This window comes from Pectinophora gossypiella, chromosome 13 (assembly GCF_024362695.1).
Source record: "Pectinophora gossypiella chromosome 13, ilPecGoss1.1, whole genome shotgun sequence".
NCBI classification, from domain to species: domain Eukaryota; kingdom Metazoa; phylum Arthropoda; class Insecta; order Lepidoptera; family Gelechiidae; genus Pectinophora; species Pectinophora gossypiella.
In genome coordinates this window covers 5,322,298-5,338,703 of record NC_065416.1, presented here as the reverse complement: position 1 = coordinate 5,338,703, position 16,406 = coordinate 5,322,298, and the positions used below count along the sequence as shown (strand labels likewise).

The following is a 16,406-nucleotide window of genomic DNA, read 5'->3' as shown; positions in this document are numbered from 1 at the left end:
AGCCTTTGATCTCAATGTCGTTAATGTTTATTAATTTTATTGTTGATATTTCAGGTTCAGCACTAGCAGTGTCATAAAAGGTCAACGTATTATTATCTTTCAAGACGGAGATATTGGGAGATTCCGTAAAGTTTTGTCCTATCAGCAAAGGATATTTTAAATATTTATCGTCTACAATATAAACATCTATATTGGCTTGAACTTTGTCAATTGCAATCGTAATTTGGCTTTTATATAGGGGAGAAACAAAGGAATTCCCAAAACCTCTCATTACAGGTAAGTCTGAAAATATTTTGTCTATTGTTAATTGTTTAGCTTCAGTTTCTTTTAATAGTGAACAATCACTGCCAAAATCAATATAAGATTTAAGTACTTTATTTTCAATTTCTGCATTTTTTACAAATTTATCATTCTTACAACTGTTAGAGTTAATGTTAAATACTTTTTCAGATTTTACAAAACTTTTTGTATTTGAAGAGGAACCTCGATCACAGTGTTTATCATCGTGTCCGATTTTTTTACAAACATTACACTGCAAGAGAATTTTCGGACAGTGTGAAAATCGGTGTCCCTCTTCGTTACAATTGAAACATTTAAGCATGTTAGCTGACGAATTTCGCTCTTTCTTCATCTTGAAACATCTATTGGTAGTATGTCCCTCGATGCCGCAAAAGAAACATTTAACTTTAACACGTTGAACTTCCGTTTCTATACCTTCAAAGTATCCTCGTTTTTTCTGAGTTTGAGTAAAGGTCTTAATTTGAGGTTGTTGAGTGACTAAATACTTTAGTAAATCTTCTGGTTCTTGACACTTTAATGCTTGTGCACTATTTCTTAGTGATGAATCTGTTATTCCATGAATTACGCAATCTACTGCTTTTTTCCCGGTAATTTCACATCTATTCAGTAACATCAGCTTGTCATAGAAATAGATGCGAAGGCTTTCATCGGGTTTAGACCTTCTCGAAAACATTTCTTCAAGAATAACTGCAAAGTTATCCTCCACGGGAAAAGCGCGACGTAATTTATTCTGCCATTCTGCCCACGTGAAGTCCAAGCTGGGTAGAGAATAAAACCAGTTCTTTGCTGTACCAAGTAATTTCTGAGTGGCAAAATGGGACGTTTGTCTGTCATCCCAATCGTAGATTCTTGCATATTCATTTACTTTATGAAGCCAAATATTTATATTTTGGCTTTTATTCTCAGGGTCGAATTCGGGTAAAGCATTTAACATTTGTTGAGAATTAATAAGACCCTTGCTCTTGGTTGAATGTAGTGCCTTCACTAGTTCCGTAACGTCAACATTTTTGTTCTTTTTGTGACGCTTGTGAGACGGTTCCACAGATTTCGATGTCAGACGACGCTTGGAAGCATTAGAAGACCGTCCTTCAACATCGCTAGGAGCTACAATGCGCCGCCGTTTATAAGTAGCTAATGGTGGGTTTTCTGATGGGCTCTCATCTTCCGAAGAATCACTGGAGTAGCTGATCAAGCGATTCTTTCGTGCCAAACGAAGACCTCCACTACTATCAGAGGCTACCGAGTCTGCCATCGTCTGAAAAAGAGTAGTAATATTACTACACTTGTACCAATTACATTTTATTCAGCTTAAACAAATAACTTTTTTTTTTTCTTTTATACAAATATATATTTTTAAATCGAAGTATTCATCATGAAAACGAGTACTCATCATGAAAACGAGTTTTTTTATATACTGTGCGCGATGCTTCTATAGGACAAAAATAACTATAGCAAAAAGAACGATCTTGAAATGGTTTCATTTTATTTCATTTTAATTAATATATATCTTACTGACGACGATCTACATGATCCTTGTAAGATATATTACACGTGTCTTACAAATCTAAATATTAATAAGAAATTGTATATTTTACTTTATTAATACTCATTTTTATCAATCAATGTCATCTGTATATTACTCTTATGTAACGTATCGGTCACGTCATATACAAAAAAAAAAGTAGGAACGCACGCTCACGCCACACAAAAAGTATAAGGACGCACGCTCACGTTACACAAAAATATAAGGACGCACGCTCACGTCACACAAAATATAAGGACGCACGCTCACGTCACACAAAATATAAGGACGCACGCTCACGTCACACAAAATATAAGGACGCACGCTCACGTCACACAAAAATATAAGGACGCACGCTCACGTCACACAAAAATATAATAACGCACGCTCACGTCACACAACAAATTATTAGGACGCACGCTCACGTCACACAACAAGGAAAGAAAGATCAGAATAAACTAAAAAGAGTTAACATTTCAAAGACTACCTCCAAAAAATTAAAAATATATAATATCATGAATTTATGACGGTGCGGTGTAGTAATAAAACTTAATTATTGTAAGTTAATAGGTACGACTACGTTACATGATTCATACTTCAATTTTAACTATTTTGGAAACAGGAGTATAAAAAATACCTAGTCATTGTGCTGATAGTTATAAAATGTACAAGAGAAATAATAGCGGGTATACTTGTACACGAGTATCTACTAAACGCTACAGAGTTGTTAGATGAAATACAACTTCAGCGCTTTAATCATTACTTTTCCTTGATAAACTGTATTTTATATATTTAAAATTACGTTCCTATCGATCTTTTAAAACAATAAAAAAAAAAAAACATCCTGTCGGTAGGTACAATTAAGCTATTATGATAGTATCTGCACAATGAATAAGTTTGAATTCACGTCCGTGAAAGAATATTTTATAGGATGATGAAAATATATCGTACGATTACAATTGAACGTATATAATTATGTATTGTACTTACATAGGCCGTAGCACACACTAGTAGTGTGGGTGGGTTTTTTTGAGACTTCTGAATTGTGATAATAATGTCCTCTCGACTAATATGGTGGAGTCCCGCTCTGCTAGAGATCGGTACTCAGTAACTTGGAGTCACCATATGTCTGATTCCTTCGGTGGTCGTCTTCCGAATGACCTCCTTCCGCCGATCCAATTTTTGAAACCACCCTTGAACGTTAACGAATGGTGGCACCACTGTCATATAATTGTTACCAACCTCATAATAATTCCGTTTGACGTTGCTATTCCGTTGTGACATAAAATCGTGACATTTGATTAAAATTACTAAAACCATAACAGGTTTAATTTAAATTTGTTAAAATCATGACACGATGCTATGGCATTTTCACCAATTATAGACGTCTGTCGGCATGTTACGTGATAGATAACAAATGAGCGGGTTTGGCCAATGAATGTTTACGTAATTTCGAATTATTTTCTACTTACTATACCTAGTTTAAATACCATAGGTTTAATAATGGCTGGGGTACGTATGTCTGAAGGCAGAATACCTAACTAGGTTACTTGTTTCAGAAATAGCAACTCTATTTTCCCAGTTTACTACTGCAAACTTATCCTTTTTACTCGACTGCGGCAAAGCAAAAAGGAGCGTTATGTGTTTTTTAGCCTGTTCGCACCTAACTTCTAAACCACCTGTCAGAATTTAACAAAATATGTGTTGCTAGAACCGTCTTAACTGTCAGGTGATTATAGGCTATGTGACATCACGCTAATAATTTGATGTAGCACCCTCTGGAGCACAAAACCTGAAATATTTTTTTTTATTCAAATGGTATTTTGTTGGGTATCAAATAAAAGAGCTTAATTTGCACATTTTACTGGTTGGTTTTAAGAACTCGGTAATTACGTTGAATTGCTCAGACATTTACGTATATTCCGAATTCGTTCTATCTCCAAATCTTGCATAAAAGACGTTATCTTAATAAATATGATCCCAAAATAATATAAACAAAAATAAAAGTTGAAAAACTAAAACACAACTACGGAAAATCACGCCGTGTAAGCCACCTCTTAGGATAGTCTGGGATACGACTACGGGTATCTTATACACATCACTATTTGGTAGAATTTCAGAGAAATATGCCTATTTTCTTGTTTCATACTTTTAAAACGTGATTTTTCCGTAGTCGGATTTTAGTTTTTACTTTTGTTTTTATAATTTTAATACAGAGAAGTCTTGCTTTAGACATCTCTGTTAAAAGTTTCAGAACAAAGAGCAAATTCTACGGATATTATGTTTAAAAAAGTAGTTATTCAATCGAAAAAAAAAACAAACTTACTAACGGCCAATTCTTTTCTGAATTATGTTATGATAAATTAATATCGAGGGATAACAATATATCAAGTCAATGATGAAATCAGTTTCACGAAAGGAAATTGTGAAAAAATGCGTGGGTTCCTTAAAAACAGTCGGATTTTCTAAAGCACAAAGACAAAATGAGCCAATTTGGGTACCTTTAAGAGACAGGATAGCTTTAGGGCCCACTTCGTCACATCGATGAAACCATCAAAATGCGAAGAGGAAGCAAGAATAAAACGGCCAGCTATCATTCAAGAGGAAGAAAAAAGAGGGGAAAATAAAAAGAATTTTTGGAGGCAAAGTATTTAAATTCAATGAAGCTCGGAGCAAAACTTAATTAGGCAAGAAAAGTCGACTTGGAGAAACTTTGTGTCTCTTGTGTAAAGGTAGACGCTTGATAACTTCTTCATTGTTTAAGATATAAATGATCTTTTTCTGCTGGGAATATATTTTTTTATAAAACAAATTAAACTTCGTTCTAGAAATGAATATCATTTTAATGTGAAAAATAATTAACTGAAGCCATTTCATAAGAGGATAAGGTTGTACTAAGAGAGAATACATTTTTCGAATTAAAACACAGACGCAATTTATGCAAGAAAATATGTTACATGTCATATTGAACTGAATATACTTTGTATTTTAATGCTCATATGCATTGTTAATAGATTATTCTTTTAGTATTCTCGTTGAATTTTACGGACAGACAAGCAAGCTTTAAAATTTATATCATTTAATGTTTGATTAAACGCGTATAATATTAAATTAAGTAATATTTCCTGTTGGACGTAGATATATACATCCTTAAAATATCCTCATTTTACGAGAACCGTGAACCAATTTGACGCCTGATCAAGTCGCATAAAAACTCGTAAAGCCCGTTTTTCATGTAACTACGAGACCCCATGGGTATTTGTCACAAATTTATAAGAGGATATAATTTTGGGTTTATTAAGGTATGGATAAAGCTAAAATCATAAATAATGTTATTATTTTCAAGTCAAAATTTGCAAACATAATTACCCACCTATGAAGATATGGTTACATATTTAATTTCTATTTCTAAGACATGCTAAAGAAACCTTATGAGGTTTATACAAGTGAGAATGGGCTCACCCACAGGTAAGTATTTGGTTTTGTTATTACACTCATATAGTATATTTTGTGGAATGTCATTGAAAGTATTAGCTAACATGTATTTCCACGTCCTGCTACCATATTAAACATTATTTTTATTTTATCTATCTAGTTTTCTAGTTTCCACGTTGACAGGTAAGGTGATTATATAATCATATTATCGCAATTATAACTCACTGTGCAGCAAAAAAACGTTAATACAAAAGGTTTGGGCAATTAATGCAGTTCAAAAAAAAAGTGGACATACCAAACCCTTATCCGACTTATACGACATGCACGGGATGAGAAGCATTATTATTTTATGTTAAAATCCCAATCCAGCAGCGTAGTTATTTATTATCAGTTGATATTATTATTTATTACTAACAGCGTATTATTGTTTAGTACTAATGATTAGAGCGTTAGGCTCACGATCTGGAGGTTCGGACATTGTCGAAATCACTTTGTGAGACTGCCCTTGTTTGGCTAAGAAAACGCAGGTTGAATCACTTGATAGTCCGAAAAAGTGAGGTGATTCCGTGTTTCGGAATGCACCTCTACTAACACGCACTGGAGCAGCGTGGTGGACTATGCACCATACCCCCTCCGATAGATTAAGAGGAGGCTTGTGCCCAGCAGTGGGACGTATATGACTATTCACTTTATTTTATGTTATTCAAAATCAAACCAATCAGTTTTCATCAAAATCAATCCGACCGTTTGCGTGATTGCCAAAAACCCAAACTCACTTTAACTTTTAAATAAAATCTATTTTCAAACGAGGACGCCGGCTTCGAAAAAGATACAAAGCAACCGTGCATGCAGGCTAGAATGTGCCTAGGCATACCGGTCAGGGGGTAGTGACCTCCCCTTCTACCACCCCTAAGAGTGCCACTAATGACATTTGCGAGGTATTAAAGCCATGCATAGCATCGGACCTCACTCCGAAATTAACTTTTTTCTATCCTCTTTTTCCATTAACACATACTTCTGTTGGCGAAGAGGATATTGTTGTAATGAATTTCATAAAAAAACATCAATTATATATCCGAATATGTAAGGTTAGATTGCAGCTTTAATATTAGTATTGTTTGTAAAGTAATAAAATGATAATGAGTGCGCTTACCAGACGGCTAGACGGGGTAAAGACCTGGGAAAAAACTCAGTTCCCACGGAGTCAAATTGAAATATTTTTTATTACAATTGCATGACGAATAACAACGTAATATAGTCTAAAAAACATAATTAATTTAGGCAATATGGTTATTTTAGAGACATTTAAAGTGAAGCGGTAACGTTTGTAGGTCTCTGTTAGTTCCTAACTTTCTTACAAAGGAAATTTAACGTTACCTACTCACCCACGATGCTGTATTGCAAATCGATAAACATTACGTTATGTAAACGTCTTAGATAATTTTCTGCTTTGAGTTATTTTTGTTTTGTGAATTATTGTAACTATGTCTAAGTATAAGAATCAATCATTAATTATTAAAGGACGCTACACACGTAGCAACAATACAGAGAAAAGAAAAAGAAAACACTTGCATAAAATCACATAATAACATTACATATTGTCATATTGTTATTGTGGCAGTCAGGCATTCGCTTCCGTAAAAAACCGGACATGTCAAATCTTTAGGTTATGTATGCGGACCCTGTGAAAAACGGGATAATGATTGGCACATTTTTATTGGCTTCCTTCCCATGGTACCTTACTTGGTTGCACAAATAGAGAATACTGGGGGCTCTTATACCGTATCGAATAATGGTAAAGACAATAATTACATTATATTATTGTAAAAAAAAAGACATAAATGGGTGAATATCAAAATGTGCCAAGTATGGTGGCGACAAGACTACGGTACAAGAAAGAACAAATTGAATAAAGAAAAGCAGCTAGTCTCCTTACTATTAATGAGTTTTTACAACGGGAAAATTCCCACTTTGGGAAGATTCCCGGGAACAGCAATTCACTGATCATAACTGATTGAATTATTAATTAAAGAAGCTTAATTATAAACGTCCATTCAACATCTCAATTACCTAGTTACGACTGAAGCTTAACTGTACAAGCAATCATGATGAAGTTAAAACAATTTCCAATTAATTTGTGATTGTAAGTGAAAAGAATTTTTACAAAAGGAATAAATGCGATTTGCAAACCAACGATAGTGAGAAGAGTTGTAAAAATATTTAGCATTCCACAAAATAGAAGAATTAAGTAATAATGAATACATGATTAATGTCTCCGTGGTCCAGCAGTTTTAGCGTTGGGCTCACGATCCGGAGGTCCCGGGTTCGAGTCCCGATGGGGATAATTATATTTCAAAAAAACACTTTGTGATCATTATTTTGGTTAGAACATTACAGATTGATCATCTGATTGTCCGAAAGCAAGATTAAGCCGGTGTCCCGGTTACTAGTTACTGATGTTAATAATTAGTCGTTACAGGAGCCATATCAGGGCCTTTGATGGCTCAATAATAATCTTGACACCAGGGTTGCTGAGGGTAATCATCCACCTCACAACCCACACGATAGAAGAGTAGAATACATGATATTAAGTAGCATGTAATTTGAAGACGAAGTACAATTAAGACCATAAAATCAAATTAAATCATTATGGCAACTGTAAGATTAGCGTAGATCCAATAAAGTGTTAGAACTGACAGACCACTCGTGAGAATAAAAATATTTCATAAGTTCCGTAGAGCGGAAAATGTATTGTTTCACGCGGCTTTACCATTGTTAACAAAAACTGGAATCGTATCGTGATGCAATGTGTAGGAAATATTAAGAGAAAAACAATCGCATAATGCCGACCATTAATATCACTTTATTGATTGATTGCGTTGCAAATGTCTTTGAGAATCTGACATAAATGTAGCAGTAATGGATTAGAAGCAGGGAAAACGTAATAGATAAAATTATTTTAGGATCGTCTTCCTCATTCAACCAGCAATATGAAAAAATGAAGACCAGACATCAAATCTACTTTCTTGTTGACATTTTAATTGCACAACATGTCCGGAAGTGGTAAGAAGTGAAAGGATTGTACGATCGAACCGAAATACAAATATGACTTTCAATAAGTGTAGAAAATAAATGTATTTTTAGTATATCTTGTTTCTCTAATATCAGTATAATTTTTAAGTATTTTGAGCTGTAGATAAGATGTGTTGTACCCTTACAGAGTTCCTGTTTGTACTTTCGTCAATTTTGAAGTTCTCTTTAAAAACTCCAGGGGGGTTAAAAATGCCACATCGAAGCAATTCATCTAAAACAGCAACATTGCTTTTTGACATTTTGTGTGCATTGCGCACATTTATATGCGCAAATGTCAAATTGCAATATTGCTTTTTTAGATGAATTGCTTCGATGTGGCCTTTCTAACCCCCAAGAATGCAATAAATATAATTATCGTTTGTTGTCTAAAATAAAATAAAAATGTGTTTAATAGAACCGAGTTCTCCTGGTAGCAGATAAGCACGTGCCCGGTCACTACGTGTTTAATGTATTCAAGATGAAGGTAGAATGTAGTCACCGGTGACTGCCACTGGGAGTGACACGACTTAAATTACTTTCTTCCCGGCTCTTTCTTTTTGCCACGTCATACCGCCCTGGAAAATGCACACGAAACAAAAACACGCCTTCCGGGCATTAGTGGAGATAAAAAATGAAGATAAAAACTGTTCTTTTTCGACGTCGCACTCGTAAATTGCTCGCGAGAACATGTAAAGTGACTGTTTTGTAGTAAATTGGATTTGTAACGTAAGCTAGCAATAATGCTGGCGGTGACATTTCATATACAGTTCCAGGGTGGTATCAATTACAATTACTTTGGTCGTTTTATACTTATGTATTTACTACTTGCTTTTTTGCACTGACAGCCCTTTGAGTAGGGTAGATTTCATATGATTGAATTATACATACAAAATTAAAATTAAACACTTATGTTTTATCTTTTGTATTCTTCTACGCATATATTTATTTACAAAATCTAGGAATCGCTTGAATATGTTTTATTTTGTCTGCGCCCTTTCATTTTTCTTATCAAACCTTGATGCTGTCTTTAGCGTAACATGCAAGTCAAATCTTGGGACATATAGAAACATTTATATTTATGTGGTAAGTTATTTTTTGATTGATAGAATGAAGCTCTCGTATTCAGATTGTTTATATGTGAATCATGGCTTAGTCGTAAGTACGGCACTTACATCCGTTACGTTCACCGACAAATACAAGGATAATTTTCTGATCTGTGTCTGTGTGTGAATAATGTAATACTCGACGTGTCAAGTAACAAGATGTTTATGCATAATGTCATCAGTCAGAGCCAATCCATCAATATTCCTAAAAGCCGCCAGTTTACGTCTCACTAGAAACTCAGAAATCTTCTTATCGAAATATTATACTCCACCTGGTAGATTGCTTAGATTTTCTTTTAAAATGCGTAAAAAAGCAAAGAAAATAAAGAAACAGAGTGTATAAAGAGTACTTGCAACATTTTACGATCGCGCTGTAATATAATATATGAAGTATTTTACCTGATTGCAAACAGATAACGTTACGTTTTATTATGTCAGTAAAAACGTTGTAAAATTTATAGCACAGAAAGTCATAAATCATTATTTATTGTTATAAAAAAAATAATGAGGAATGTACAAGAAAATATTTTTTATTAACAATATCACTAATAAAAATAAAATGTAAAACTAAAATACCTATCTATAGTCAAGATTTAAATGAATGAAGAGAAAATGTTATTTGTCCAAAATATTTTTCAAAAAAAGAACACAATTTCAAAAATCGCTGACACCAAAAGTCATGTAATTTTTTTTTTGTTTTGGTTTTCCCCGAAGGGTAAGGCAAAGGGAACTATGCCCATACAGCCATGTCTGACGTATTTTTTTTCTTGATGATTAATGAAATGATGAAAGGTGATGATGATGAAACCTAAGCCCCCACCCTCGGAGTAGACTCCTACTCCGAACCCCAAACGAATTAACTCAAAAGTCCGCATAAACTTTTGAGTTATGAAGCGGCTTCCCGGCACGAAGCGAAAATAGGCAGATACACTTTGTTTATTGAATACTCCAATATAATAACACTCGCGAATGTCTTCCGACTAACTTAATGCGATCATTAACCACAAAACACCACTTCATATTAATTATTTAGATTACTCAATGAAGAAAGCAACTGTCCCGTTCCCGTTTCCCGCCGAAAAGCCGACCACAGACCAAGTAGACTCAAGTCATGTAAAAATTTATATAAATACTTTTTTTTGTTTTGGTTTTCCCCGAAGGGTAAAGCAAAGGGAACTAGGCCCATACAGCCATGTATTACGGATTTTTTTTCTTGATGATTAATGAAATCATGAAAGGTGATGATGATGAAACCTAAGCCCCCACCCTCGGAGCAGACTCCTGCTCCGAACCCCAAACGAATTAACTCATAAGTCCGCATAAACTTAAGAGACTTTGTTTATTGAATACTCCGATATAATAATACTGTCGCAAATGTTTTTCGACTAACTTAATGCGATCATTAACCACAAAACACCACTCCGTATTAATTATTTAGATTATTCAATGAAGAAAGCAACTGTCCCGTTCCCGTTCCCGCCAAAAAGCTTATATAAATACTTAATTATTCTTTTTTTGACAAAAAAAAAGCTGAAATATATAGTAAAGTAAAACAACATTATTCGTAAAATTTAATTTTAATTCAAATAGTTTACCGGTTTAATAGATCTTTAGAAAAGATTGATACGACAGAAGTATCACACGACCCAACAAGGTTTCTACTTACGCGAGTGCCACTAACAAGCATCTATAAATTGAAACGCTATCCCTCTGTCATGCCGGATGGCAAACAAACGCCCTTGGCATAATCACTTGACTGGTTCAGCCCAATATAAATAATACAATTATAATAATTATGGCAATGACGAGTCATTACTTAATCGAGGGAAGCAGGTCGAGGACCCTGATTTGCGACATCGTATCTTTTGGAATCTTCTTCTTCTATCGTGTGGGTTGTGGTTACTATTGAGTCGCCAAAGGCCGCTGACATGGCTCATGTAACGACTACGTACTTACGCACACAAGTAGTAACCGGGACCAACGGCTTAACGTGCCTTCCGAAGCACGGATCATCTTACTTTCGGACAATCAGGTGACCAGCCTGTAATGTCCTATCCAAACTAGGGATCACAAAGTAATTTTTGTGATATGTCCCCACCGGGATTCGAACCCAGGACCTCCGGATCGTGAGCCCAACGCTCAACCACTGGTCCGCGGAGGCCGTTATCTTTTGGGATGGAACAATTGATTGTTCCTGCACTTTCTCTGTATGTTCTTTCTAAATTGTGTAGACACTTTGTTTGTTTAAGCGTGAACATTTCGCGTTTATGACCTGGGATTTTTTATAAACGTAATTATGTTCTGCCGTGCAACCTTGTGCCAAAGAAAATAGAATAATACGTATAGAACGGACATTTCGACCCTCAAAATCTCGTGGGACTCACTTTAGTTTAACAGCTTACGGCCACGTAAGTTAAGGAGTAAGGGAGCGCGCGCAAACTGTCTCTCTTGCTCGCACTTATGCTGTACGAACGAGTTATTGTATAGAGTGGCCGGGCTGTACTTGCACTTCACATTTCAACTGTGACATACAAAACACTTACACTAGAAATATATCTTAGCATTTCTTCATTGACGTTCCAGTGTCCTTTGGGAACTCCAAAGAAAATTGCGAAACATATGCCTACATACGTATAACCTTTTAGATCAGCATACTGCTGATTAAAGGTCTGGGGATTTTTTCATTAGACCAATGAGCAAAGGAAATGATAGGTGTTCTATTAGCCCGGTATTTCCTAATTACACCTTTTGCTGTAGTAAGTGAGAGAAATGAGGCGGTGGTAGGAATTCGAACCATTTGTGCTCGGGTTGGAATAGGAGAGCGGCTTAAAATGGTCTGAATGGATGGAATGGACTAAGCAGTTCGTAAGTCCGCACTACTTTTTAATTAAATTCAAAGATGAGACACTCCTGAGTTAAATTTTCTTCTTAAATACTAGTTTCTAGAAATGATTTGAATTGTAGTAGTAGTAACAATGAATTTTGATAAAGAAAAGAAGCAACACAAAACTACAAATTAGAGCAAAATTTAGTACCTACTAACTTAGATATTACCAAAACGACCAAAACAGACAGCTAGCTAAAGATTTATAGTATTTTTTGTAACAAATACTTTAAAGAAAAACACTTAACGCACACACACACTACACTTACAACACAACACACACACACACACAACACCATACACACACAACACTAACACATAAAACACACTTTAAATCTTTTAAATCCTAACACAAAAGGTAATAAATGCAAAATCGAACTCTCAATTCAATATTGCGACATTTCCTTCGCCGACTTCTATCGATTTCATTTCTTTTATGCTGTTTGATCTGGAAGCGGCCTATTTATTTTACAAACAAATATCGGCCAAGCTTACCTACTTACCCCACCAAGTTTGCACAAGGAGTCGATACCGCAAGACTTGGCTACCTATATTTATATAAAGGCAATACAGTATCAAAGAGTAAACAATAAGTAAAATAAAACACTTGCAAAACGGATAAGAGCAAGCAAAAATGTACCTTAGTCATAAGGATTTTAGTAAAAAAGTATCATTAACATGCGCTTTGGAAAGAATATCAAGGATAGGCCACGTTTTTCTCAATTAACAAATAAATTCTGGTCGGAATTCGATGCCACCTTAAAATATATGGTTTAAAGTTAGATTAAGATCAAAGACAATGAGAACGCGAATCGTTTTTAAAAATGCTTTATCAAAGAAACTGAAAGAGACAAACCCCTAATTCTTCCCCTGCTAAAACAACTGTATCACAAAGTGGCGTCGTACCATCACGTGCGCTACGTTAAACCTGCCGTCACCAGCGCAGCGTCTGACGCGAGGGATCCTGTCGTTTAATGAGACCACAATTTTACCGCACCGTATTGCCGACACTCAACGTCGAGCCGAAGCTTAATTGAGCCACACTACATTCGCTCCACTGCTGATATACGTAACGTTATAATCTGAAATCGGCAATTGTTCGTGGGTACTAGCACACAGGATTCTAGCTACGATGAGTGCTCTAATTTGCTAAGCTAATGGCTAGCCATTGCAATTTCTGATAGTGCCGTCGATTGATTATGAGGTATCCGAAAAGTGAAACTATGACCAAGTGATGTTTGAGATAGAACGGTCATTTTGTAGGAAAAACAGAATGAAATCTAAATCTTTATCTACTTAATTACTCATCAGTGTTAGTCCGTCATTAATGTTATGTGTTTCCTAAATTTAGATGTCACTGTCATTTTCCACATGAAGCCCTCATAACTTGATATGAAATTCAAGAACATTATTATACAGTAGCTGACCGCAGGATGCGACATTATTATCCCACGATGCTGTTAATATACATTTAATAACTGGAAATGTCAACAAGAAATGAAACAAAGCAGATAGCGAATATCCCCTTGAGAATAACTTATGTCAACTATTTCGAATTTGCAAAATATCTTCGAGACCCTTGTTAGAGTTAGACAGCTGAAGGAGGATAACACCAATGTTATCATAATAAATGAATCCAGATAAGATTCTCACTAGAATAATATCATAACTGTATAGCGATGACAATAGAAACTAAGGAACTGTTTATAATTATATTGAAATAAAAAGAGCAATTTTGTTGCGGATGAATAAATACAATACAAGAAACAGTGATACGGGGCATGAAATAAAGGGCAAGATATTTACGGCCTTACTCGTAAAGCTAAATAAAGGTGACATCAATACGCACAGCTGCAGTCAAGATTCACCATTTTCCCAAACACTAATAGCGCCATCAAAAAGCCATAACATCCACTACGCACTGTCTGTACTATGCTTAATTCTGTATATTATGTATATGGGCTCAGAAGGACGCTCCCTAGTGCAGTGTGAAATATTAAACGTGGCGTATAAATTCCTCGGCAGCCATCGTAAATTGTATTCACGCGTCGAAGCGGCTTTTCCTATCTTATTTGGAAATGTTTGGCATATGAATTGCTACATGATACGTATACCTTTGCAATCGATAAAAAGCGGAGTTCCACGAAAAAGTATAATTTAAGAAAGTTGTAAAATGGAAGTTTTCGAGTTTTTTTTTTTCGAATTATTATTTTTGTGTTCCATTTAATTAGCTTATAATTTATTTTATTTCAATTTACTTAAATATTAAAAGATAACTCACGCTTTTCTGTAACTGGTGCGACAATTACAAAAGCAGTTAGTTCATTCTCATATAATTTATTGATGTTATCAATAAAATCACGTTCAACATACCAAGACCTTGTTGAAAGGCCACGCTCATCATCATAACAAGTGACATGGTCATGTATGTATTCTATTAAGAGCTCTCTCTGAAATTTGAATTCCTCAAGTCGTGACCGAGGCTAGTCGTGATACACGCACTATGTGGATAGTGGCTACATCGGACAAGGTCACGGTTCTATACGCTGTTTGCGGATGTTACCTCAGCCATCGTTTACCTGTCAGTTACTTAAAAAAAATGGATGTTGACTGTATTCGATATTCAATGAACAAGCGCGTTAGAAAAGAACCGGTACAATTATAAAAGCCGTGAAACCAGTCGCTCTAAGTCTAAGCTACAAATTAAAGCATCACATCCATTCATAGTAAGTTAAGCGGTTGCCGCACGAAAGCGCACAATCGCACGCCCGGGACCAATATTTGGGTCGTTCCAGCACAAATTATCAAAGGTTATAGGCGCTTTGCGAATAAAAATTGTAATAAAACAGCAATCGCAACCGACGAACATACATTAAGACCATTATCACGATATTAATGACCAACGTCGACAAATCACAGCGAGCTCCTAAAGTGATGGTAATAACAATAACAAAGATAGATTTAGATAAACAAAGTTTTTCAATAATAAGAAAAGTTATGAATTCCGAGGTGTTAAAGTTGCGGCAGAATGGACAAAGTCTGTAAAACCTCGCAGCGTCGCGGATTAACATGATAAAGCCTCTTAAGGGGAGCTTGACGACGAGATGAAAATTCAAGGTAATAAACATGAATGGAATTCATAAAACCAGATGAAATCAATAAAAACGTAACAGTGCGCCGATCAGAACCAGTGCAGTGGATCAATCTGGCCACAAACGGTGCCAGAACCGTTGCAGTAACTACTAACTACTCGCGGCCGCTTCGACGCGATTAGCTCTTAAACGCGTAGTAGCGGTGCTTTGGACGTGTGGGATACGACCAGCACAGTTTGACCTATTACTTTTCACTAAATTCATGCAACATTCTTACTGAAAGCTAAGAAAGTTATAGGGATCAAGTTAAAGTGGTAGAGCGAATTTTAGAAGCGTTAGAATAACCGCAACGGCCTTGATGTAATTTTCTAGATTGAGGCAGTATTATTGATACTGTAGATATAATGGCGGAAATGAAAGTATACCTAGATAATAGTCACTACTATTGATTTCTAATAACAAATAACAAGTTATCAGGAACGCAACTTTAAGTGCACAATAATGGATTGTATTTTGATTTCAGAAGGACACATGAAAGCGAAAACTTTTAACTTCCTGCGACTTCGACTTGGATGTATCCTATTTATCATGATGGAAGTGTGATGGGCTTATCACATGATACCAAATACTTCGTCATATCCATAATATGATTGTTGTTTTCTCATTAAGCTAAACCCATCCCATTAGGCCTAAGAAACGTAAATTTATGTATTTGTTCTAATACATAAAACAACGAAAGTAACATACGTATATTAAATATCCTACGATAATCCCTTGAAATAGGTCACCAGGAAAGTCAAACATTTTTATTACACCGTGAATGATTCCTAATTTGAACGTAATAACATCAGTTGGTGTAGTACCCTTAATAGAATAAGCACTAACATCCGGAGGCCGCTGACCTTGCTGTGGAGCGGTAGTTTTATATTCTAAATAAAACCAACTACTTGATTGCTTCATCTGAATCGTGTTATGATTCATCTATGACCATTAATGTC

The 16,406-nt window shown here is 35.3% G+C and overlaps 1 protein-coding gene across 7 annotated transcripts in view; it reads right to left on the bottom strand.

Annotated features, from left to right (window-relative positions):
* LOC126371898 (putative polypeptide N-acetylgalactosaminyltransferase 9) overlaps nucleotides 1–16,406 on the bottom strand; it is a 118,345-nt gene that overhangs the window by 15,334 nt on the left and 86,605 nt on the right. The window contains exon 1 of one of the 7 annotated variants that reach the window (XM_050017316.1): nucleotides 14,166–14,187. The exons of the other annotated variants lie outside the window; for them this stretch is intronic. The gene's annotated coding sequence lies outside the window, so the exon portion shown is untranslated. Of the gene's footprint in view, nucleotides 1–14,165; nucleotides 14,188–16,406 lie in introns of those variants that run through there. 7 annotated transcript variants of the gene reach the window in all.